This window comes from Lactuca serriola, chromosome 7 (assembly GCF_051521515.1).
Source record: "Lactuca serriola cultivar US96UC23 chromosome 7, Lser_US96UC23_V15, whole genome shotgun sequence".
NCBI lineage: Eukaryota > Viridiplantae > Streptophyta > Magnoliopsida > Asterales > Asteraceae > Lactuca > Lactuca serriola.
In genome coordinates, this window is record NC_136414.1 from 103,932,188 (window position 1) to 103,957,838 (window position 25,651).

At 35.0% G+C, this 25,651-nt stretch overlaps 1 long non-coding RNA gene across 1 annotated transcript; it reads right to left on the minus strand.

Annotated features, from left to right (window-relative positions):
* Positions 1–10,839: 10,839 nt before the first annotated feature.
* LOC145062162 (uncharacterized) lies at positions 10,840–13,113 on the minus strand. The gene is made up of 2 exons (XR_013687462.1): positions 12,904–13,113; positions 10,840–11,106 (listed from the first exon to the last, which is right to left on the minus strand). It is a non-coding gene; the product is annotated as an uncharacterized LOC145062162 (long non-coding RNA).
* Positions 13,114–25,651: the final 12,538 nt, after the last annotated feature.

Genomic DNA, 25,651 nt, shown 5'->3' on the forward strand with positions numbered 1-25,651 from the left:
ACACCCCCTAAATCCACTCGTAATATGAAGACCGAATCCGAGATCAAACAAAATTCCGAACTCCTATCAACCCTAACGTTCCGAGCACACGATCTTTTCCGATAGTAGATGTGAGTTACGATTCCGAGCCCATTCATAATTTCGATTCCAAGCAGACAGTAACGCCGAAAATGGTTCTAAATTCGATACCAACCACCATCACAATTTCGAAACCGAATTCCGAGAACGGGTATTAGTTCCAATTCCGAGATCGAGTTCTTCCAGTTGTGAACAGTCTTCAAATCAATTCCGAACACAATGAATTCCAAATTCAGAATTAGAAACAACTTCTGATTCCAAAATAAATTCTGACTCGACAATAATTCATAATATGGTTCTATTACCGAACACTTCCACATCGATTACATCATCCCAATTTCAAATGGTTTTAATTTTGACTTTTCTGGTTTGACCATCCAAATCGAGATTCAATCCAATTCATCCATTCGTCATCTGTTTATCATAAGTCTTCAAAGTTTGCATTCAACAAACACCCAATCGATTTTCCAAAGATCGATTTCATTCACAGATCATCAGAATTTTTCAAGTTTAACACGAATCAAATTAATAAGCATGAAATCAAATCGATTGTAAGAATACAAATGAGAAAATCGATGAAAAATATGATCTTGGATTAAAACAAACAAAAATCGATTCATGAGAACTGATGTACACACGTTTACAACCAATATGTCACACCCCAAAACCGAAACGGCGGAAACGTTCTGGGGTGGATGACGTCATGTCAAGTATCACAACATATGCAGTATAGTAATCAAAGTACACAACCATTGCATTAATAGTAATAGTTTTACATAAGTTACATTTTATAGAGACATCAAAATAACATAGAAACTAGTATAGATGCAGCTCGATTCTAGGCTGGCTTCACAAACACTCCCGGGTGTACCTGTTTATTGCTGACATGAGAATACAAGTTATTTTGAAAGCGAGTATCAGCATTTTTATAAATGCTGGTGAGTTCATAAGTATTTAGTGTCATTTGTGTAAGTAAGTATTTTATTCAAAATAACTTTATAAAAAGTAGTAGTTTAGAATCTACGGTGTACTAGCATCCTTTCCAGAAAATCCTATATTTTCCAATTAAAGCAGTCTTCTACCAAAACTCGTGATAGCTTCATTTTATTTACTTCTTTTTATAGTTTTTTAGCGCATTCCATTCGCATTTTAGTTAATTTCCATGCATATTTTCCTTTTTGTTATTTTTATGACCATTTCGGGTACTTTCTAGTTTCCTGAGCATTATTGCAGATTTTAAGGAAACTAGAGGAGCGGGAGTGTGCGGGATCTTTTGGAAGGCGATTGGACTTGAAGAGCAGTGGGGATGTCATGCTTGATAGCTTTAGAGGTGATCCAGGGAGTAGGATTGTCGATTGCTTGAAGGCACAGAAGTTTTGAACTTTAAATTTGAAAGGGCGCGAGAGAATTCTTGAGTGTGCTAGATCGATGTTTAAGAGTTTGCGGAAGTTTTGAGTGATGTGGAAAGACAAATTGGGCTTTAATTGGAGAAATATTGAAGAAAAATGGACTAGAAGCTGATTGGACTCGAACTGGGCCAATGGATTAGCTGTGGGGGCCCAAGACTTGAAGAAGCCCAAAATACCCGTCAGATCCCGCGGCCTGCCTAAGATTCCCCGCGGCCCGCGTGGATTCCTGACAAGGGCAATTTCGGGATTTTGCTAAGAGCTCTATATTGAGAAGGTGGGTGTGCCTCTTTAGCCTAATCTTGAAGGTCCGAGTTTGACTTGTTCTCTTTGGAGTTTGGAATGCTTTTGAAGGCCAAGAACACCTCAAGAACATCTTGATTTCACCTCTTGATTACTGTAACATGTTTGGTACAATTTCCTCTAACTTTGTTTCTTTGAGTTTAGCCATGCTTGACTAAACTAATCTTGGTTGACTTTTTGTTGAATCCTTTGAACTTTTGTTGAATGTTGAAGAATCCATGAACTTGTTCTTAAATCTTTATGGAAATATTTTGTGTTTTATCATATTATCACTACTAGTATGTTTTTATTCATGAGTTTAAATGTGTTTGTGGTGATTAGTTGGCTAATTTCTTGATTAAGTAAATGATCCTCAAATTAGCAAGCAACAAATGATTTTTGTGTTGTTTTTGCTTCACACAATCATAAAAACATTTCCTCCAACATGGTGGTGAAAGCATTTGACTCCTCTTGGATTTGGTGACTTTTTGGTTCTTAATGCTAGTTGGCTTTCACTAATTACATGCTATTCGGAATTAGTGACTTTGACTAAGGAAATTGTTATGAGCTTCTCTAGCCATTTCAACAATTAAGAAAAGTCTAGGTAATCTCAAGCTCCTTGGATTACTATAGCCAAATTAAGGATTTAAATCAAAGTATTGCACCATTGGATTCTAATGATATGTTCATCAAAAGTCAAAGTGAGGAAACTTTAAGTCAACCATCTCTCCCTTATTGATTTTACATCAAACTCTTATTTTTGTTGCATTTGTCTATTTAAATCATAGTTAATTCTAGTTTGTTTCAAGTATTTCAAAACACCAAAACCCCCCATTTTATTTTTATTGTCATTTTACAACTATTTTTACAAAGAGATTTTTCATAGAGTTATAAATTGAACCAATCTCCGTGGATTCGATCCCTTTACCACTAGACACTATTTTAGTGTGTAATATTTAGGATTATTATTTGTGTTGGCCTCGACAACCACCAACTCGACAGTGTTATGTTTAAACATCCATATCCTCCACCTTCTCAACAACCTAAAATGCCAAGCATGTCCTTAGAGGACATTGTGAAGAGCATTGCCACATCTACCCAAAATTTCCAGGAAACAACGCAAGTTAGCCTCAAAAGCTTAGAGAAACAAATAACACAACTTTCTCAAACAATAAGTATAATGGAAGCTCAAGACAAAGTACCATCTGAAGAGAGCCCATGTCATAGCACATGTGCCATTCCTTTGAAAGATGAGAAAATTTTTGATGGCTCAAGAGTGTTATGTGAAGAAGAGGAAGAAGGAGCAGATGTGGAAGAGGCTATCAAGGAGGAAGAAGAAATTGAGAAAGATGTCAATGAAACTATAGAGGACATGTTGGGGGTTAACAAAAGAGAGGTTGAGCCACCCACTACCATTGAGAAACTAACTCCAGTGGTAGATGAACCACAAGAGCCGGGAATGATAAATATGTCAGACCCTTTAAAGGATACATATGTCGAGAATGAAGACGCCTAACCGGTCACCAACTTGACCATCATGTCAAAGATGGAAGAGTTGGTCACCTTACTAAACAAGTACAATAAAGAATATGGTTGGATGCTTGCTATTATCAAAGGTCTATGTCCGGTATGGTTCTCCCGTAAAAAAAAAGTCAAATACAAGAAAAGAGTCCCAATGGAGGTGTGGAAACTAAAAAATGTCGACACGGGGCAAATTTTCAATGTTAATGGACATCGGTTGAAACCTTTCTATGAAGGTTTTGATTCAAATGTCCAAGATTTCGTCCATTTGGATGCCACAAAGTGTTAAAGTGAAGTTTGGAGGCGTCTCGCCAAAGACGTTAAAGAAGGGCATTTTTGGGAAGCATTGTGCTTTCGTCTTTATAAACCGAATAAAATGATTTTGAAAATTTTTTTGTTTTGAAAATGTTCATTTTTGAAAAATTTTAAGCTTTATTCTCACCTTTGGTCCAAACCTTTTATTGTGTTTTTGAAACCGGGACTTCGTGGGAATCATTTAGGCCAAAAATCAAGTTTTTTGTAAAATTTCAAATTTTAAGGTGCAGGAAGTCACGCGGCCCGCGGGAAAATCCACGAGGCCCGCGTAAGGTCATGTGCGGCTTATGGTGCGGCCCATTCCTTGCCCGCGTAAAACAATCACCTCTAGCCCTGTTCAGCTCACGCGGCCAGCATGCGGGTTCCACGCTGCCCGCGGGGCTGGTTTCAACACTTAGTATTTTTTGAGCTTCAGTTCACGTGGCCTTTACGCGGCCCGCGTGTTTTGACCCAAAATTCTTCTGAACCTTCTGTGAACTCAAGAGGAAACCAAGAATGTTACACGCGGCCTCTACGCGGCCCGCGCCCCGCCCGCGCTCCACACAAAAACTCGATTTCCCGGAGATCTACCGGTCAGAATCCCGCGAGACCACCACCATTATTCACCATTTTTCCTCCTCTACAAACCCTTATGCTCTACCCAACCCTCTGATTTAGGTCATTTCCGCCCTTTCCTTAAGCATTGAGGACAATGTTTGTTCTTAAGCTTGGGGTGGGGCATTTCCCTTTCTTTTTAATTTTTCATGCATTTTTCTTTAGCTAGGTTGCATAACATATTAGTTTAAGTTAATTTGCATTCATTTTTTAATTTATAAAATTTCAAAAAGATTTTATTTTCTTCTTTTCCACTTTTTATTTTTGCATAACATTGAGCTTAAGGCATTAACATTCTTGCATTTTTGTTGTCTGTTTATTCTCACCTCTCTTGGATGCCATGGAACAGGTTCACAGTTATTGCATCATTATTGGTCCAGGATCTTTTTGCTACCTCACCCATCGAACCGGGACCACTAGCTGCAGTTTGGGATTTCATACTTGGGATCAGATGCTGGTAGCTTAAAGGGGTAAGTGATCATGGCCAGGTAGTTTCATGAAAAATTATGCATACAATACTAACAACTATAGAATATACTATAGAAATGGATGTTCTTAGCCTTGCGGCCACTACCGCTGAGAGGATCACACTTGATCATGTTTGAACTGTTAGGATGAAGCATTGGTGCTTGTCCCCGAGTAGAATCCATATCCGGTCTCTTTACATCACCATATCTTTTTGCGATTTTCTTAGAATTTTAGAGAGTCTTTTAGTCCACATTTGGACATTTTCATTATCTTTGAAAAACCACAAGTTTGAAAAGGAGCTTACATTACATCTTTATGCTCCACACATGGTCATTTTCACACTTAGGCCATTCGGATTATATCATTACCCTTTCGATTCCACTTACACACCTTTGGGAACCAAATTTTGAGTCAAAGGGTTTTCTTGTTAAAAATTTCGATAGTTAATACATTACCTTCATGTATTTAAAAAAAATCAAAAAAAAAACAAAGCAAAAAGAAGCATGCAAATTTTCAGTTGCAACTATCTTAGATAGGTGGCCGGTTCAATTATTGAACAAATTTCCCAACATCTTGGTCACCCGGTGCTTGATATTCATTTGTATAGGTCTGTTTTATTGTATATAGATCGAGTTGTTTTTTTTTCTCTCGCAAATTGGTGATGTTAGGGAGACTGTCGAGTCGGATAGTACGGAAGGTTTGGGCCAACACTATGTGAACTGATTCCTACAATGGTACCCGAGCGATTAAACCTAGTTACACATGAGAGAAACCGGCAGACGTGAGATCAAAGTGTGCACTTAAAGAAGAGCTCCACCCGAGCCCATCCGGTTGCTTTCTCCCTACTACAGATGTTCTTCATTGTATGCATGTTCCATTGAGGCTGCGACTGCTTATCCCTCCTTACTCACCTAAAGGAGTTGTCCTGGCTGTGGTTTATGGTTCCATTGTCATCGGATGAAAAAGTTGTGAGATAGCAGCGAGATCAATTCTGACCATGTTGACTAACGTCGAACAGGTTCCATGGTTCTATCCATTCTTTTTATTTCTAGGGTAGTTCGTCCCAAATTCATTTTAGTCTTGTCTTACTTGAGGACAAGTAAGACTTAAGCTTGGGGTGATTTGATAGCTTCATTTTATTTAATTCTTTTTATATTTTTTTTAGCGCATTCCATTCGCATTTTAGTTAATTTACATGCATATTTTCCTTTTTGTTATTTTTATGACCATTTCGGGTACTTTCTAGTTTCCTGAGCATTATTGCAGATTTTAAGGAAACTAGAGGAGCGGGAGTGTGCGGGATCTTTTGGAAGGCGATTGGACTTGAAGAGCAGTGGGGATGTTGTGCTTGATAGCTTTGGAGGTGATCCAAGGAGTAGGATTGTCGATTGCTTGAAGGCGCAGAAGTTTTGAACTTTAAATTTGAAAGGGCGCGAGAGAATTCTTGAGTGTGCTAGATCGATGTTTAAGAGTTTGCGGAAGTTTTGAGTGATGTGGAAAGACAAATTGGGCTTTAATTGGAGAAATATTGAAGAAAAATGGACTAGAAGCTGATTGGACTCGAACTGGGCCAATGGATTAGCTGTGGGGGCCCAAGACTTGAAGAAGCCCAAAATACCCGTCAGAGCCCGCGGCCCGCGTGGATTCCTGACAACGGCAATTTCGGGATTTTGCTAAGAGCTCTATATTGGGAAGGTGGGTGTGCCTCTTTAGCCTGATCTTGAAGGTCCGAGTTTGACTTGTTCTCTCTGGAGTTTGGAGTGCTTTTGAAGGCCAAGAACACCTCAAGAACATCTTGATTTCACCTCTTGATTATTGTAAAATGTTTGGTACAATTTCCTCTAACTTTGTTTCTTTGAGTTTAGCCATGCTTGACTAAACTAATCTTGGTTGACTTTTTGTTGAATCCTTTGAACTTTTGTTGAATGTTGAAGAATCCATGAACTTGTTCTTAAATCTTTATGGAAATATTTTGTGTTTTATCATATTATCACTACTAGTATATTTTTATTCATGAGTTTAAATGTGTTTGTGGTGATTAGTTGGCTAATTTCTTGATTAAGTAAATGATCCTCAAATTAGCAAGCGAAAATGATTTTTGTGTTGTTTTTGCTTCACACAATCATAAAAACATTTCCTCCAACATGGTGGTGAAAGCATTTGACTCCTCTTGGATTTGGTGACTTTTTGGTTCTTAATGCTAGTTGACTTTCACTAATTACATGCTATTTGGAATTAGTGACTTTGACTAAGGAAATTGTTATGAGCTTCTCTAGCCATTTCAACAATTAAGAAAAGTCTAGGTAATCTCAAGCTCCTTGGATTACTATAGCCAAATTAAGGATTTAAATCAAAGTATTGCACCATTGGATTCTAATGATATGTTCATCAAAAGTCAAAGTGAGGAAACTTTAAGTCAACCATCTCTCCCTTATTGATTTTACATCAAACTCTTATTTTTGTTGCATTTGTCTATTTAAATCATAGTTAATTCTAGTTTGTTTCAAGTATTTCAAAACACCAAAACCCCCCATTTTATTTTTATTGTCATTTTACAAGTATTTTTACAAAGAGATTTTTCATAGAGTTATAAATTGAACCAATCTCCGTGGATTAGATCCCTTTACCACTATACACTATTTTAGTGTGTAATATTTAGGGTTATTATTTGTGTTGGCCTCGACAACCACCAACTCGACAGTGTTATGTTTTAAAGAGAAATTTTCCCTAAAATACTATCATTACCAAAATACGGTATTTGACTTTAAAGAAAGTAGGAGACTATCACTAGTAAAATGCTAGTGGAAAATAACATATGCCTTAGCAGAAATACTGATGACCAAGGCAAAAGAAATCATAGACTCCAGGAGAGTATCAAATGAATGATACGCCTGGCTCAGTCTAACAAAAGGAAACACAGACCCAGACGGTATCGAATGAACGATACGGCTAGCAAGGTCTAAAACAAAGAAACACAGACCCCAGATAGTATCAAATGAAAGATACAGCTAGCAAGGTCTAAAACCAAGAAACACAGACCCCAGACAGTATCAAATGAAAGATACAGCTAGCAAGGTCTAAAACAAAGGGAAAATCCTAAGTGGGTTGTTTCAAGAATATAGTGTTAGATTCTCGTTACCTTAAGGCCATGAATTATAAGGTAAACATGGAGATACTCATAACCATACTGATTGACACTAGAGAACTTGACGCCCTGCAAGCGTCGGAATAATTATGACATTTGTCACCCCTTGGCTTGGTAGGCCGTGGACTGTAGCTAGCAGTCAGGGTGCGGGAGTGTCAGTACCGTATAGATCTATACACACAATGCCCGATCTCCCTACAGGAGACTCTGGTTACCAACTCGACAACGGGGAGATCCGTGTCTTGAAGATGCATCTCGGATTCTGAATTCTATTGGTAGTACTGGAATAATGATGTTGACTCACGAATGAACGGACTCTTTTGGAATTCTCGTACTAGAAAGAGTAAATAGAGGGTCCTAACTATTCCTATAATAGTTACTAGTGTCTCTGATCTATGAATGATGAATGGAAGGATGCCCTTTCTACCCAAGGGAAATGAACTGGTCGATGTAAACCTTTATGTTTATACATGTATACATGTTATATAATTAATGTTTAAACGACCTTCGGACGGATATCTGATACCCACCAGACCACATCCCAACGAGGAAAAGGAAATAGGGCGAACTAGCCTTCCTAAGTCCTTTAAACATTATTTATATAACTATACAAGTACAGGCATGCATTTAACGAAGTAGAAGCGTAGAAGCATAGAAGAAAACTTTGACAGAAACTTTGGAAAATCTTTATACTTAAGAAAATCGTGACTTGATATCCTTTTGTAAAATAAGCTTGACGACCTTTGGAAATCCTTTGAAAACCTTTCATAAACAAGTTTTGAATATAATTTTGATAAAACAATATAAGTAAAGAAAACCTTTGTTTAAAATACTATTGTAACTGGTTTTGAAGTAAAACATACCGCCCGAGAGACAATTTGAGAAAAGATTTAAACAAGTAAACACGTTTTGGAAAAACCACCTATAGTATTATACTTGGTAAAACAGTTGAAAGTGTGATAAATCCTTTTGCATGCGGGTTATCAATCACATATGATTAATATGATAACTAGCATGTTTTAACTTGTATTGCCCCCCCCCCCCCCATAAAAGCATGTAAAAACATTTAAAAGGTTAATTCAGGGGTATGAACTCACCTGTTGTAAGTGGATCGGACGGAGGTGCTGGTTGGGTGCTCGGTGTCAAGTGAAGACTTGAACACACTTAGTGACCTATTAACATATGATGACATATGTTTACATACAATTAGTAAATACTAATTAAACACGTAAACGCATCCTAATGTGCGGAAAACACTTTGGTCAAGTGCTAGGAGGCTATTGGGTTGCAAATAGGGGAGTGTATGGCCTAGATAGGGAGTTTACTCTTCAAGAGTAAACTCTTTATAGAGTTTACGGCCCTAAGACCATATCCCCATGAGTTTACAGCCGTAAACTCATGGTGGGGGTGTTCTAGGATGCTTTAAGGTCTTATCTCACTCGTAGAATTAGGCTAGGTCCAAATATAAGGCATATGAAGGGGTTTAAGGCTCCAAATGGACCATTTAAGGAGTTCACGGCCCTGAACAAGGATTTTACGATCGTAAACTCTTACATGCTCTATCCTTTGGTGTCTTAAATGGTAGGGAATAAAGTTCTATGCATTTTTCCAAGTCAAATGAAGAAGTTAGGGCATCATTTGGTTACTTTTTGGGAGTTTACGGCCCATGGACCAATCCTAGGGGGGTTTACGGCCGTAAACTCCTATGTCCTTGGTTTCTTTGATGTTTAATGCCTTTACTTCAATGGGGGTTTCTTCTAGACATTTTCCCAAGCCATAGGAGGTGTTTGAGGGCAATTCTAACACCTTAAAAGGTGTTCACGGCCCTTGAAGAGGGGTTTACGGTCCAAGAGTGTTCTTGGGCCGTAAACTCATGTTTACTCTCCATATCATAAGGTTTTGGTGTTCTAAGCTCGAAGGTGTAAGTCCACGAGTCATATCTAAGCCCTAGGGGTGATTTGGAAGGGTTTTGGGGCTTAAAAACCCCACTTATGGGTGTTTACGGTCCAAGGGTGTTCTTGGGCCGTAAACACATGATTTGGCCCCTATTTGATGTCTTCAACACAAATTTGCATGTTAACTAAGCTACACAACAAGTTAGGATAGATTACTTACTAGTTTGGGGCTCGAAACGGGCGTTTTAGATCGAAAGCAAGTTGTAGGGAGAGAGTGTAGAGGGAGAGTGGAAAGTCTCAAATGGACTCCACTCACCCTTATATAGGGGTTTGAGTTAGTGGCTCGGTGGAAATCTACCCGATACTGACGTTAAACGGGGCTTTTGGTCGCACCCGATTAAATGGTCGCATTTTGACTTGGTTGAAACTAAAACTTTTCAAGGGATTATTGAGAGTGTTTCTAATTTGTTTCAACCTTTACTAAGTCCTTTTAAAAAGTCCCAAATTAATTAACCAATCCAAAAGGTTAACGGACAATTTAATAAAGCGAGACTTATTAACGGAAAAAGGGGTTAAAATGACGGAATAAATTTCGGGTTGTCACACAATAAATACACATATATATTTTTCAATTATGTTATTGTTTAACTTTTATTGTTTGACTTTCAATAACAAATACTAAATTAAAACATGCCCATAAAATAATTAGACACAATAAGAAACATATTTTTTCTAGAGAAATTAAAATGTCTCCTACTTTTTATGCCTACAAATATATTTCTACCCACTAACATTATGACACGTATTATCATTCCATCATTCAATTTAATTTGATTTGATATATTCCTAATATACTCTTAATTAGACAGTTAAAAATATATAGAATACTGATATTTGTAATCCTAATCCTAATAAATAAGTACAAGTCTGCCACGTGTCAATCTATAAAACCCCCAAAATCGAGTTTCCCGTTCATTTATTCATCTATATTTACGTAAATGTCATTCAATCCAAATGAAATCAAACTTCAAACTGATGCAATAAATCCGGAAAATTGAGCAAACAACTGCATTCAAAATATTCAACCAATAATTTTAAATGAATAAAAGTTATGGAAATAATTTGAAAAAATAGGTTAATCAAAATTCAGATTCGAAATTCCCGATTAAATTTGAAAGTTTGTTTATTTTGATTGCAAATTAAATAATTTGCAATCATTAAATCCCTAAAAATCTGTAGTATTCTTCTTTGCAAACGTATTCTTCTTGATTTATAGAAATCTTTGCAAACGTAAATACCATTTATACGGTTCTTTTGTTTTTACCATTCTGCTACATAGAAATTCTGCTCCATAGAAATCTTTGCAAACGTATTCTTCTTCATTCTTCTTGATTCTGCAACGCTTCAATAATCAAATATCAGGTTAGTGTATTCAAATATCAGGATTACTAATATTTCTATGCTCTTCATGGTCTGATTTATTAGTTTCTATCATGCTGTCATTATATGAGTGATCTTCTTCTTCTTCTTTTTCCTAATTCTTCTTAATCATCTTCTTCTTCTACCTTTTCAGTTAAAAGGACGAAAAAACTAATGAACATGAGAACTTGATTTTCTTTAAAAAAAATAGTCTTCTTCAGATCTGAAGCTTTAACTATTACAGTATGTTTTTTTTGTTTTGCTGTTACATTTACTTTGATTTGCTGTTACTGTAAACCTAATTTATGATGTCAATTATTATTACTTTGTCTATTTACGTATGAATGTAGATGAATAAATGAGCATTTAGCAGTACAAATTCAAGATATCTACATTACCATTACTAATTGTTATGTTATCTATTAGTAAGTTGCAGGGGCATTGTCGGTATAATTGTCGTTTTCATGTTAATTTTATATTTAAATATATCTAAATGTTAAATATATTGTTTTTGTGTGATTTTTAATTTAGGGAAAATGCCATCTTTTTTCAAACTGTATAAAAAGGTTAAAAGATTAAAAGATTGTACATTTGTATAAAAAGGTTAAAAGGTTAATTTAGGGAAAATGCAGAACACTGGTAAATGCAAAAAAAAGGTTAAAAGATTGTACATTTGAATTCACTAGGGTTGGATGGAAGTGAAATGGGATGTCACAGGGGTATAACGGTCTTTTTTTAAAAAAACAACATAATGGTTAACAATTAATGACATAAAATCAAACAATAAGAACCTAAAATTCTTTATTTTTTGTATAATTTGTGGGAAAAAAAATTATACATTTGCTTTAAACCTTTAATTCAGGAACTATTTTTGTTCATTTTTTTGACAGACCATTCCTGTAACTTTTTTATACATATACACACATTGCTATTTGAGCATTTTTACACCATTGGATGGTAGATGCCTTAAAACGCATTGTACTTTCTAACTTTAAGTCTATATAACATTTTACTTTGTAAGTGTATAAAACAAAAGTAAGTTGCTAATTTATAATATTTTAAAAAATAAGAGCATTTTATTAGATCTTGGAAAGTAAATTGCTAAAAGTCAGTGAGCAATATAGTGGTACTTCTTTCAAGATTTATTTCTCAAACATCCTAATAAAAACTGATCATTTGCAGTTATGGATTATTATTATGTAATTTGCATCTTTCTTAAACAATGAGACAGGAGGATGAGTGTCAATTTCGATTGCTTGAAATAAATGTAACTTTGAATGTGTGTAGTATATCTTCTTGATATGTTTTCTACCAAATTACTATATTTCCCCTATTTAGTTCTTTTGTCACAGTTTTGTTAATGATACAAGTTTTCTTTTAAATGGAATGTACACAGTTTAATTTTGTGAAAAAAACAAACCCCATAAAAAAGTTACATTTTTCTTAGTCTGTTTGATATATAAACCTAATCATAATCAAAATCAATTTGCTTGCCCAACCTTACATTCAAAGTATTTGAGATTGATAGTGTAAGTGGTTAAGCAACAAATTATAATCATTTAATTGAATCGTGATTTAATCAAACCAAGCGGGAAATCTCAAATCTGAAAATTCATTTACACTAGCTGGAACTAAGTTTTTTTCAGGATATATAGAGAAAAATTCAGGATTTGTTTATTCACTACAATCAAATGTTATATACGAAGATTGAACCGGTAGAAAGTATTCGACCTGATTGCAAACAATTTGCAGCTTCCTAAAAAAAGCCCTAATTACTTACCAATTAAAATCGCATAGTCGGTTCAATATTAGCCAGAAATTCCTCACTTTCTTTTTGAAATCGCAGCAAATCGAACCTCCTTTGACCATTTTTCTTCCAAAGCTGCACAAGAACTTCCATCGTGTGGATTGTGAAGGTATTTCCCCTTTTTCTCTATTCCATCTCTATTCCATGTTCTGATATGTGATTCTTTTCAAGAATAAGATAAAATTTTAATTTAGTCCCCATACTTTAAAATAATACCAACTGATTTCGTTCTCTTATTTTCTTGAAATCATGTTTAAAAATTATATATTGTATTTTTAAATCATAGATAGGTTTATAACATTCATTTAACAAAAACATTTTGTAAATATGAATATTAATGTACAAAATTTATATGATACACAAGTTCATTAACAGTGGATACAACGTATACAATGTTTGGTATTTTTTAAAATTATTACATGGGCAAAAATAATATCAATTGTAACAAAATATACTTTGTATTGTAAAATAAAAACACAAAAATTATCCTAAATACATATTTATAAATGTAAATATGTACTTTTACATGCTACAAAAACAATCGAAATTTTTTAATCGTTATATTTAATTTATAATAAATACAAACTCCTTAGTTGAAATAAACAATCACAATCACTTTATAACATACTATTTATAAATTATAATATTAATATGAATCATATATTTTAAAATGTAGTTTTTTGTTTAACGTTCATTATTTTATTTCATTAAACTTTCATTACCGACATATAAGCTATTTAGTTCAATTGAACACTTCCTTAAAAAAAATCTCAAAATAATACATTTTAATTTTATCTTCTTTTTGTTTAAGTAAGTAGTCCTTTTTTGCAGATTTTATATGTAACATCCCAGAATATCAAGAATTAAGTTGAAGGGCTAAAGAGTAATTTTGGAAGGGGGAAACTCGGCGAGTCCATGTGTGGACTCGGCGAGTAGGGTCGCGACTTGGTCGCGTGTTAAGTGGCCGACTCGGCAAGTCAGTGGATGGACTCGGCGAGTAAGCTGAGTGTAGAAAACCCTTAATCCGGAGGATGAGCCCTATATAAAGAACATAACATCCTTTCCCCCAGCCTCTCTGCTCTCTGATAAGTCCAGAAACCCTAGTTATTGTGTGTGAGAGGATCAAAGTGCATTTGGAGGCTTGGAGAGGTGGTTGTTGAAGAAATCTTGAAGGAGAAGAGGCTTGGATCAAAGGGCTTTGCAAGGATTCGGGTTAATCTTCTCTTGGAGCTTCCTTTTGAGGTATTATTTCATTGTTTGAGCTGCTTTTATCTTGATTCATCATTTTTGGAGGTGTTAGAGATCTTATCTTTTGATGTATTGGAGTTTAGAGGTTAGATCTGAGGTTGTTACCTCATATCTGGAATGGAGAAGGGTTGGAATGCATGAAAGTCCCTGTTTGTGGGTGATTGATGGAGCTATCTTGTCCCAAACCCAAACCCTAGAGTGAAAATGCCTAGACCTCCTTGGATTCACGTAAAGTTTGCCACTTTACGTGATCGATGGCCTTAGGAAGGGTAGATCTATGGTTTGGATCATCTGCATGGCTTGGAAAGCCTCTGTATGGATTCAGACCCGGTGGAACTCGGCGAGTCACATGGGTGGGCTCGGTGAGTTGCTTGAAGATAGGCTGGAACTCGGCGTGTTGGAAGAACAACTCGGCGAGTTTGATGAAGATGGCCTGGAACTCGGCGAGTTGGAAGAACAACTCGGCGAGTAGGTTGAAGATAGCCTTAGACTCGGCGAGTCTGTTCTTGGACTCGGCGAGTCTTGTCGAAGAGTCCCAATCTTTTCTGGTTGAGCCGAGAATCGGTGAGTCAAGGGATGACTCGGTGTGTTATGTGCGAGTGGACTCAGAGTTGTTGGACTCGGCGAGTCTCGGGGTGACTCGGCGAGTTGAGTCGCGGATTGGGGAAATTCTGAGCATGGGGACTCGGCGAGTCATCAGGTTGACTCGGCGAGTAGAGTCAGTCAGGGGTTGACTTTGACTTTGACTTTGACCAAGGGTCGACCAGTGATTTCCAGGGGCATTTTGGTAATTGTTAGATATGTTTTGAGTTCAGTGCCTTGGTGGTTGTCTAGTGGTGGAGATCGTATCAGTGATCGGAGCAGCTTGGGTTATCTGTTCAGTCGGTAGTTTCGAGGTGAGTTATCCTCACTATATCAACAGGGTCTAAGGCACCAAGGCCGGCCCTTTATCGGATTGAGATCCGGGTATTTGTTGTATGTTATTGCTTTGATATGTTGCATCCTGGTAACTAGGATGGTATATGTTAGAGACCTGGTTGAGATCGGTATTCTGAGATGTAGGGTGATGCTATGCTAGTGACCTGTTAGGTCGGTATCCTGGTTAGGATGATGATATGTTATGTGATATGTTGATCGGTTTGTTAATTGTGAATTGTTATATGATTGTATGTTTATGTGCACATGGTTGTTTGGAATGGAGTTGGGTTGAGGCGGGTCCTGCTTTGTGCTGTAGGCCAAGATACCCAGGGCGGACCGGTTGTCCCGAAGGCCCAGCGAGCGGTCCGAATAGGCTGTAGGCCCCAAGAGGGCGGACCAGACGTGCCGAGGCTCGGAGAGTGGACCAGGCCGACTGAAGGCCCGGTGCGGGCGGACCAGTCATACTGTAGACTCGGAGAGTGGACCGGGTGGATTGAAGGCCCGGTGCGAGCGGACCAATCACTCTGCAGACTCGATGTATATGGCTAGACTCGGAGGGTGGACCAGGTGGACTGTTGGCCGGTGCGGCGGACCAGTCACACAGTAGACCCGAAATGCATGGTTGTTCGGTGATCGGATATGTTATGGCATGTTTTGTGTGTATGGTATATGTGGTTGGTATTTTGGGGATATCTCACTAAGCTTTCGGGCTTACAGTTGTGGTTTTATGTTTTTCAGGTTCTTCAGGAGACCGTGGCAAGGCGAAGGCGTGATCGTACCGCTCCTCATGTTTATATGTGATGTGATTCTGGGAATACTTTAAATAAATTGTATTGAAAACCTTTTTGTAATAACTTTAATGGAATCGGGTTGTTTTTGAAAAATTTAAATTGGTTGGAATTTTTCGGTCGTTACACTATAAACAACGCGGAGGATAATATCACTCGTCATACTGGAAGCAATATCGATATCAAATTTTTATTTGAAGATTGTCTTTACAACTTTTAGACGTCAAAATTTCTTATGGTTGTTTGTTTTGCTATTATCATAAATAAAAGTCAATGTCAATCATTGTCAAAGGTTGATTTGTTTTTACGAAATGCTGTAAGTTATATGTTGTTTTATCTAGAATAAATAGCAGATAATGATTAAAGTTATTAATTTTAGATAAAGATTTTCAATCTGAAATACATTGCTTTTTATTTTGTTAACATCTAATATTTTTTAATCTATATAATAAAAAAATTCAGACAACATATGTGAATCTGAATTTCTCCATGATCAATTTGATGCAAATTTACACTCTCCTGATGTATTAAATGGTCTCAAAGTATCCGGTTTACCAAATCATAAGTTAGTTTTAAAAATTGGTGTTCCAGTAATGTTATTGAGAAATATTGATCAGAAAAACGGCTTATGTAATGGCACAAGACTACAGACGTTATCATTGGGCAAACGTGTTATTGAGGCACGTATAATAACTGTAACTAATATTGGAAATCGGGCTTTTATTCCAAGAATGACTTTAACTCCATCAGAAAAAAAGATTCTCTTCAAATTCACAAGAAGACAGTTTCCTTTGGTCGTATGTTTTGCAATGATTATTAATAAAAGTCAAAGACAATCGTTATCAAAGGTTGGTTTGTTTCTGAAAGATCCAGTTTTTTCACATGGACAATTGTATGTTGCCTTATCTAGAGTTCAGAGCAGAGAATGATTAAAATTATTAATTTTAGATAAAGATGACAAACTCACAAATAAAACTTCAACTGTTGTTTAGAAGGAAGTTTTTCGAAATTTGTAGCCAACTTTTTTGTAGCATATTTTATTCATTTTTAACAAATCACACTTAATCCATCGTATTACTGTATTTTTTTATAATTACGTATTGTTGTATTTTATGTTAATTTCATTACACATATTGGTAATGCATCATCTGCATATGTCCAACAAGAATCATGCATCAAAAATAAAAGTTTTCAAAAATCTTCATTCCTAATTAAATACTTCCCATTTACTTTGTAATTAAATACTTACAAATAAAAAAATTTATTGAAAAATGCAATATTACAATTCATAAGTTATCAGAATTAATGAAATATTATTTTATTAAATAATTGATTTTTAAATTCAATTCAAAATCAACATTCGTGGGTTCCACGGATTTTAACCTAGTAATTTGAATAGATATGAATATTTGTAGGCATCAAAATAATAAACAATTTACTTTCTGTTTTTTCAATCATAGTTATTTTTACCTTTTAACCGCATAAACTTGTTTTCACCTGAAAATTTGCTATCTTTCTTAAACACGTATATCATTCAATGTGGCTATTAATTATATTTTGGACATTTAGAATTAAATAAACTGTGGCCATATGTATTTTATGGACGCAAAATTTCATCAGTCGTCGTGACTGACGTTTACTCTCTAGTCACATGAATTTTTTATTACGTACCATGACGTTTGTTTTCATTCCAACACATAATTATTTCTTATAGTGACTGTTATATATCTTTTAGTGACAATAATCTTTTAAAGTGGCTATGTACAATGGTTTTATATTATTGGAAAAAAAAATCAAATTTACATAAATATATATAAATTTTTGGCAATATGTAGATAAAAATTAAAACTATAAATTCCAGAAATGGTAATTTTTTTATTTTAATAATGTACATGGCCCGGTCCATTGGTTTCTCATGCCCCGGACGAAAAGACTAAAAAATGCCCTTATCTATCCATTGGTTTTTCATGCCCCGGGCAAAAAGACTAAAAGATATACATTACTCATTGCACATATTATCTATATACAACTTCATTTTTATAATACTAAAATATAATATATTTTATAAAGCCTTGATCCATATATCCATATAAAACTAAATCTTGCAGATAACACTTACACTTTAACACTCATCAAACTGTAATCAAATGCAACAATCTAGTAAATCTTTAATTCTTAGAAAAAAAATTCAGTTCTTCCTTTTTTTTTGTGAACTATAAACTTTAATAAACAATAAAAAATTACCAGCAGAAAATTAGCTGATACAAAGTTTTTGATTATATTACTCCCTCCGTCCAAATATTATTGTCCACAGACAAAAAACACACAAATTAAGAAAACAATTATTTACCACTAACTTTATATAATAAAATGACAGTTTTGTCCTTACTTTGTATTTAATGTTCCATTAAATACTTAGTTGGTTAAGTAATAATGAGGGAGTATTTTGGTAAAAATGTTATTTATTTTTAGAAGTGGACTATTATTTTGGGACAAACCAAAAAGGAAAGATGGACTATAATTTTGAGATGGAGGGAGTACAATATAATATAACCAACAAAAACCTAGAAGATAAGCTAAATTAGTAACTATATTATATAAAAAAAAACAAACACATCTAGGACTTAGAGAATAACAAAAAACAACCGATCCCAAGGAATCCCAAACAAAATAATACTTAGTAGCCCAACTTCAACCATTTCATAAATGGAATGAAAAAAATAGTATATACCAACAAACTAACAATCGCCAAAATTTGAAGAAAGATTATGAAATAATATATAAACCTTATAAAGAATAACAAATAGAAAAGTTTATTTGTATTGTGCATTGATCAACCATCCGATGCTTATTCTCCATTGATATCTAAATCCATCTCATTTTGACTACAAGATTCAAATCAAGAAAACACCATAAATATTTCAAAACAAAATTTCTCAGTTAACTCTAATAAACTGTAATTAAAATCAAATTAGCAATTCCAAACTAAAAAAATATTAATTTATCAATAATTTTAGATTCTTCTTTTTAAATTATAGAAACAAATATTTAGCAACTACTAAAATGAAATTAATCAACTCAGAAACAAATTAGCAATTTAGTGATTTAATTCGAATTGCCCACATTTAGATATTAACAAAAATTGATTCTAAGTTTCTAACTTACCAATTAATATGGTGAAAATCAATATAGATATTGAGAATTCGAATTGAAAAAAAAGGTTCACTGATTCACTAGTGATTAAGAAGCTTACAGATAGAATCATACACGGGCGAATTTATACACTTCCATTTAAAAAATCAACAAGTTACCATTTCTGATTGATTGGATTGATCGATATAGGTAGGGATTTTGTGCATCCATCTTTTATGAGGCATTCTCTCATCGTGTAAGGTTGTTGCTGCCTTCTTAACTCTCAAGCCATGATTATCAACTGGATCCTCATCTTCGAAGCTGCCATATCTGTCTTTGTGATTAAATATTGCTCCACCGTCTCCTCATCTTCTTCGGTTCTCACTGAATCTTTGATTTATAAGTGCGAGGTACATTTATCAAAATATTGAGGCGTGCTTTTTTTCCCGTTGCATGCTTAGAACCTCAAAATCGTGCCTTAGTTAACTCATCATATTTTTTGAGCCAAAATAAGATGTCTACCCATAAGACCAAAACAAAATATGACGCCCTCATGTCCATTGCTGCCCTGGGCCTTGGCCCGGCTCGCCATGCCCTTGGGCCGGGCCTGATAATGTAGATTGGTAGCATTTTTTCGTCACGTCTTATGCTTCCGTGTCTTTTATTTCTCTAGATGGGTTTCTTCTTTGGACACATAAAATATAAAAATTAAGACTTTGAACAACTTCATAATGAATTTTTCATTTTCCAAATATAAAGTACTTGGAGCGACATTTTAATACAGTGATGAAATATATTTGAAGAATTCTATTACTAACTAAAACTCAAACAAGTTTTTAGATCTAAAGTCATTTACTTTAGGGATTTAGATACTTATAGTTTTGAGATTAAAGGGATATCACACATTCCTAGTAAAATGCCATAATTAGTTAGGTTTTTCGATGCGCCATTCCTTTACTAGAAAAAAATAAATCAAATGTGCAATGTTATGAAAAAAACAAGTAAAACTAAGATTTTGGAAGCCTATAATACAAAAATATGTGCAATTACATAGTTATTTCTTACATTACCCGTCACAACTCGAACATCTCTTGGAAAGATCTGAAAACACTTAAAGAGAGAAACTATATGAAAAAGCTTACTTGGCCTTCGAAGATACGTAATCATTGTTGGATTAGCGTTTAAGTCCATAACTATTTTGGTATGTACTTGACCCGATGGTGCATGGTCCTTTTGGGTTGCCTTCACCAAAGCAACTTGATAGGATGAATTATGGAGAGAGGGGATTAATTATGATTTATTAATATATTATGAGAATAATATATAAATGGAGAAATCATATTGTTTAATTAATATTAGTCAATAATTAATTGAGAGTTAATTTTGTGGCTAAAAGAGATTAATTAAACTTAGGGGACTAGAACTATCAATTGTGTGATAGTTGAATACAAGGCTAATGGACTCCATATTAGAGGAGTGGACGAATTCTATGTGGAAACCCATTAGAAATCGTCCAAGGCCTCTAAGGAGGGCGTCTATGGGTTGTTTAGGGCCTAAGCAGTCAAATTAGGGTTTCCTTGTTAGATAACCCTAATATCCTAACTATATATAAGGACCCCTAGGGCACCAAAAACGTGGCTAAGAGTTTCCTTAGGGTTTCTGGACGTTTTTGGGTGCCTCTCCTCTTCTCCTTCTTCATCCTCATGCTCTTGGTGTTTGTGAGCCATTAGAGGTGTGACATTTGTGACACTAAGCTTTCAAAAGCTAATTACAAGGAGGAATAGATTGTTATTACTACATAACAATCAAAGGTAATTTCTAAACCCTTAATTCAGTTCATAGCATGATAGATCTAGGGTTTATTGATTTGGATGATTATTGCATGTTCATTAGACAAACTAGATCCAAAGCTTTAGGGTTTGCAAGTACACCATAGGAATGATGTAGTGTTCAAAAACCATCAGTGGTATCAGAGTCTAGGGCTGTTTGTTAATAAATTAAATTCATATTTGATCGTTTTTGGCCTGAAAATCGAATTTTTTTTCCTGACTGACTCGGCGATTCAGTGGATGAACTCGGCGAGCCAGGTCGACTCGGCGAGTCCAGTCCTTGACTCGGCGAGTCCCGGGGTCAGACAAAGGGAATATCGGGATTTTATGCTCTTTTTCTGTGGGATAATTACCAAAATGATTTTTATTGATAAGATTCAGATTTTTATGATATTGGGTGATTATCCTTGCCAAAATAGTAGATAATTGCCAATTAATCAAATATTTGTTGCCTTATAAGATAATGTTTAATTATTTAAGTTATTTGGTAAATTATCTTGAAAGTAATTGGACTAGGTCAAAATTAGATAACCATAATTAATTGTTAATTGCCTTATTTGAATTGTTGATCTAGAATATTCTTGATAATGTTTAGAAAAGTTTCAAAACTTTCTCTCAAGTTTTAGAATTTAAAATTTTGATTAAAAGTTTAATTTTGAAATATTTAAATTATAATCCCTAATGTTTTGAAATGTTTCAATACTTGCCCTCAGTTTTGGAATTTAAAATTGTTTGATTAAAAGTATAATTTTTGAAATTTTAAATTCTAAAACCCAAATTTTTGAAAAAGTTCAAATTGCACCCTTATGGTTTTATTAAATTAATTAAGTGTATAATTAAAAGATAGTTAATAAATCCATAGTGATATGGTTTACATTTAATTAAATTAAAAGTGTAATGTATTAAATTAGACAACCTAGTATTTTAAAAGTGTAAAATACACCCTTATACTATATATAACATTAAAGGTCTAATATTATATTTGTATAACTTAAACTACTAGTCTTACCGTTACTAGGCCTCATTCACGAAGCCGATCTATAAGGTGAGTATAAGGTTATGGCCTATAAAATGGTTGTTTAATGGGTGTCCACTCTCACCCACCGTTTCCTTGATCGGTGGAGGGCCGTTAGCCGAACAGGTAGGATAGGGCAAACCCTTTCCATTAAAAGTATAATGAAGTATAAAGTAACTAAATGTTTTTACAAAATTCCCAATCCTAGTTACTTTAGGTAAAAGTGAATTGATGCAATTCTATGAAATTACACTTTGTACCCTTGCGAAGATGTTAGTCGAGCGTGTGTGGTTAACCGGCACACTAAATGGTTCTAAGCAAAGGTAGCAAAGGGTGACTTAGTGTTTGTCATAGTTCGGTGGAGCGTGTGTGGTTAACCGACACATCGAGTAGGTGACTGTAACATTGGGGGCATCATGTATATTTGCATGGTTATTTCACACCCTGTTTTGTGATCCTCGGCATCCCAGTCACAAATCGAGGGGCATATCGAGATTTAAACATGCCATTGAAGAGTTCAATGAATCTCAAAGGATCTAGGAGTTTTTCAATACATTTAAAACCTAATCTCTTTTTCATTTTTCATGCTGGAAAATCAGTGAATCGTCATTCACTTACCTTCAAATGTTCTGTAATTTGGGTTACGACATCCCTCTCCCAAGTTGTAGAGTATTGTATTGGGTCCTAGCCTTAATATCTCATTTGGGTGATTTATTAAGGACTCAATCAATCAACTAACTTGATTTTTCTCCCATTTTGTAGATGTTTGAATCTAACCGTGGTCTTCCCGAATCCCAAGGATAAGGTTTTCCTACTCAAGGTGAAATTCTGTTACACAATGAAGGTGAAAGATCGATCCCTACATTGTGTACTAGCTTGGTTTCACTTCCTCCACCTCCTCCTGTTGTTCTCCTAAACACACAAGATCGAAGAATTGAAAAGTTCAAAATCACTCAAGCCCTGTTGGCAACGAAACATGAAGATGGAAAATCCGTGAGTGCTCACGTCCTAGAGATGATATCACACATCGATAGGTTGACAATGTTGGGTGCATATTTTCCAAAGAAGTTGGTTGTAGACTTGGTTCTTCAGTCAGTCCCTCAATCATATGATAAGTTCATAAGACAGTATTATATGATGGACATTGATGCGACCCTCATTGACCTAACTTACGTACTTATTACTGTTGAATCAGAAATGATTTGGCAAAGTAATGGAGCATATTTATCTGGTAACTCAACCAACCATGCTTCCGTGGTAGCTCCAGGAGAAGCCACCTGTTTCTGCGGCCAAGAGAAGGGGCATTGGCTACGAAGCTGCCCAGAGGACCTGAAAGATCTAAGAGTTGGGAGAGTCAAGGAGTATGGCTCTACTTCAGGTGATATCCACTATCTAACTCCATTAAGTTCCTATACATTGAGTCTGAATACATAATGTGATAAGATTTCATTTGAATGTTTTGCAGGATTAGAGAAAAGAGAGGAAGCTTGATGGAAGAGCAAGATGAGTCTGATCACGAAGAAATGGACCACGATCGCATGGATTCGAAGATCAGATTTTGAGCTTAGAAAGTTATGATAGATTTGTTAGGAATATTTGATTACATAGTTTTTCAGTTGATTTTGCATTGTAAGGACATGTTTTCTGCTGCTTTTATGAATACAATAAATTTTTTATTTGTCTTATTTATATATATCCTTGCAATGAAATCGTTGTGAAAAATTGATGTTTGTGTATTTCTATAAATGGGTGTGATTCTTAGTTATGTTATTTATGGAAGCATCAAATTTCTCTAAGTAAGGAAAGATTCCCATCGCCCAAGTTTTAGTTGGACAGAAACTTGGAATCTTATGATTTGAATCATGTGATATATGGAAATCTTGGTACTTAGGAAATTAAGACTAATTCCTATATCACACAAGTATGTGAGTCAAGCGAAGGACTAAAGGACTAGAACACAATGTTGTGCACCAGTCAAGTCCACCACAAATAACAATGAGATTCGTCATAATTTACCAAAAGTCTGGTAAATATGGTTATACTTACAAGATTAAGTGTAATTCTGAATCATTAAACAGTTTCAATGAATAGCAGAACGAATACGAAGAATCAATGAAGGCAGAAAGATAAAAGGTTTCTCAAATCTAAGAAGAAGGGAGAGTACTTTTATACCAGTTTTATGACCGTCATAATGATTAAGAACCATATCACAATTGATCCTCTAAGGACATATTAGTGCACTAGTATGGCTAAGAAGAGGAATCAGAAATTGTTGAAATGGTTAAATCAAAAGGATGAGTCATACTTCGTTCCAAAATCAAGTCTTAAAATCATACTCCAAGATTGTGAATTGAGTGACACACACTCATCAAATGTGAAGTAGAAAATTATTTTTCTTACTCTTGCACGTTTGAAATTGATAAGTTGTGATGTTTTGGAGAAGACAAGGACCAACTAAGACCAAATGTGTGTAATGTTTTGTCTTGATATAGACACATACTAACTATTGGATATTTGTTTATCAAGAAATATTTCTTGATAACAGAATCTAATATGTCAAGAGGTCAATGGGAGTCTGAAGATCTTGAAAAGATTCAAGAACTAATTAAGAGTAAACTTGTTAAACACTAGTACACAACTTGAGGTTTGTAACCTATCGTGTTGACTAAATTCTATTTTTGTGCCAATCCTGTTAAGTGATTATGCATATGAGTTCTACAAGTTCTCAATAGACTACATAAGGCAAGCACCTTATTCAATGAAAGTACATTGACTGGCATAGGTGAGCTACTAGATAACCTAGAAGCAATGGTGGGAACCTTGATGGCAAGAAATTAAGAATGAACAAGTTATGTCCATAAGAGTTTGAATTTGTCACAAACATTATCTTTTGATAATGGTTATGACAAATTCATATGGATAGGAACATATACACCACAAAATCCGAGTGTCATAAGGTTTCTCCCCTTCAAGAAAATGATTGTGAGGAAACGATTTCACTAAAAGAGATTTTAAAGATTGCATTATGTAATTTGCATTTCTCAAATTCGATTATGATTACGGCATCCCTCTACATAGTTCGAATTGTGGGAAATGGCAAATGGGTCTGAACATTTTAGACTTATTGTTATAAGTACTAAAATTTTTTAAACACGCATATAGGTTATCTAAGGAAAGGTGTATGAGTTTGAGAAGCTTAGATAAAGGTTTATCGAAGCGTCTCGGTTTCAGAAATCTGAACTTTTGTAAATAAAGTCAATAAGTATTGTTTCTAAGAAGTTTAACTGATTTCTGAATATGTGTCAAAGCTAGGGGAGCATAAATGTTATGTTGGAATGGATATAATCATCATGTTAGTGGGAGCATGATTATTATTTTAAGTGTTGCAAGTTAACAATATTATTTATAGAAAACAAAAGGTTCCACTTTGCAAAGTTGCAGGGGTTGAAAAGTTGTTTTGCTATAACTAAGGGAGAGAATGTTATACTTTGTTTTGAAATCTAAAAGCTTAGATCGAGAAATTTTAGTCATATTTAGTCAAGGATATATTAATTGCGTTCTCAAAATTCGATTATGATTACGGCATCCTCTTCATAGTTCGAATTATGAGAACGTGGCAAATAGAAGTGTTATGGCAAATGGATGATAAAGTATCATGCTTTTATGTAAGACATTATGAATCGTGTCCCATACGCTTCTGGCATAGGATCGATTGCATATTCTGTAATATTTGACCGTTCTAAAATTCTCCAAATGCCTAGGGCATTAAAAGGGAAAATGGACTAGAACTG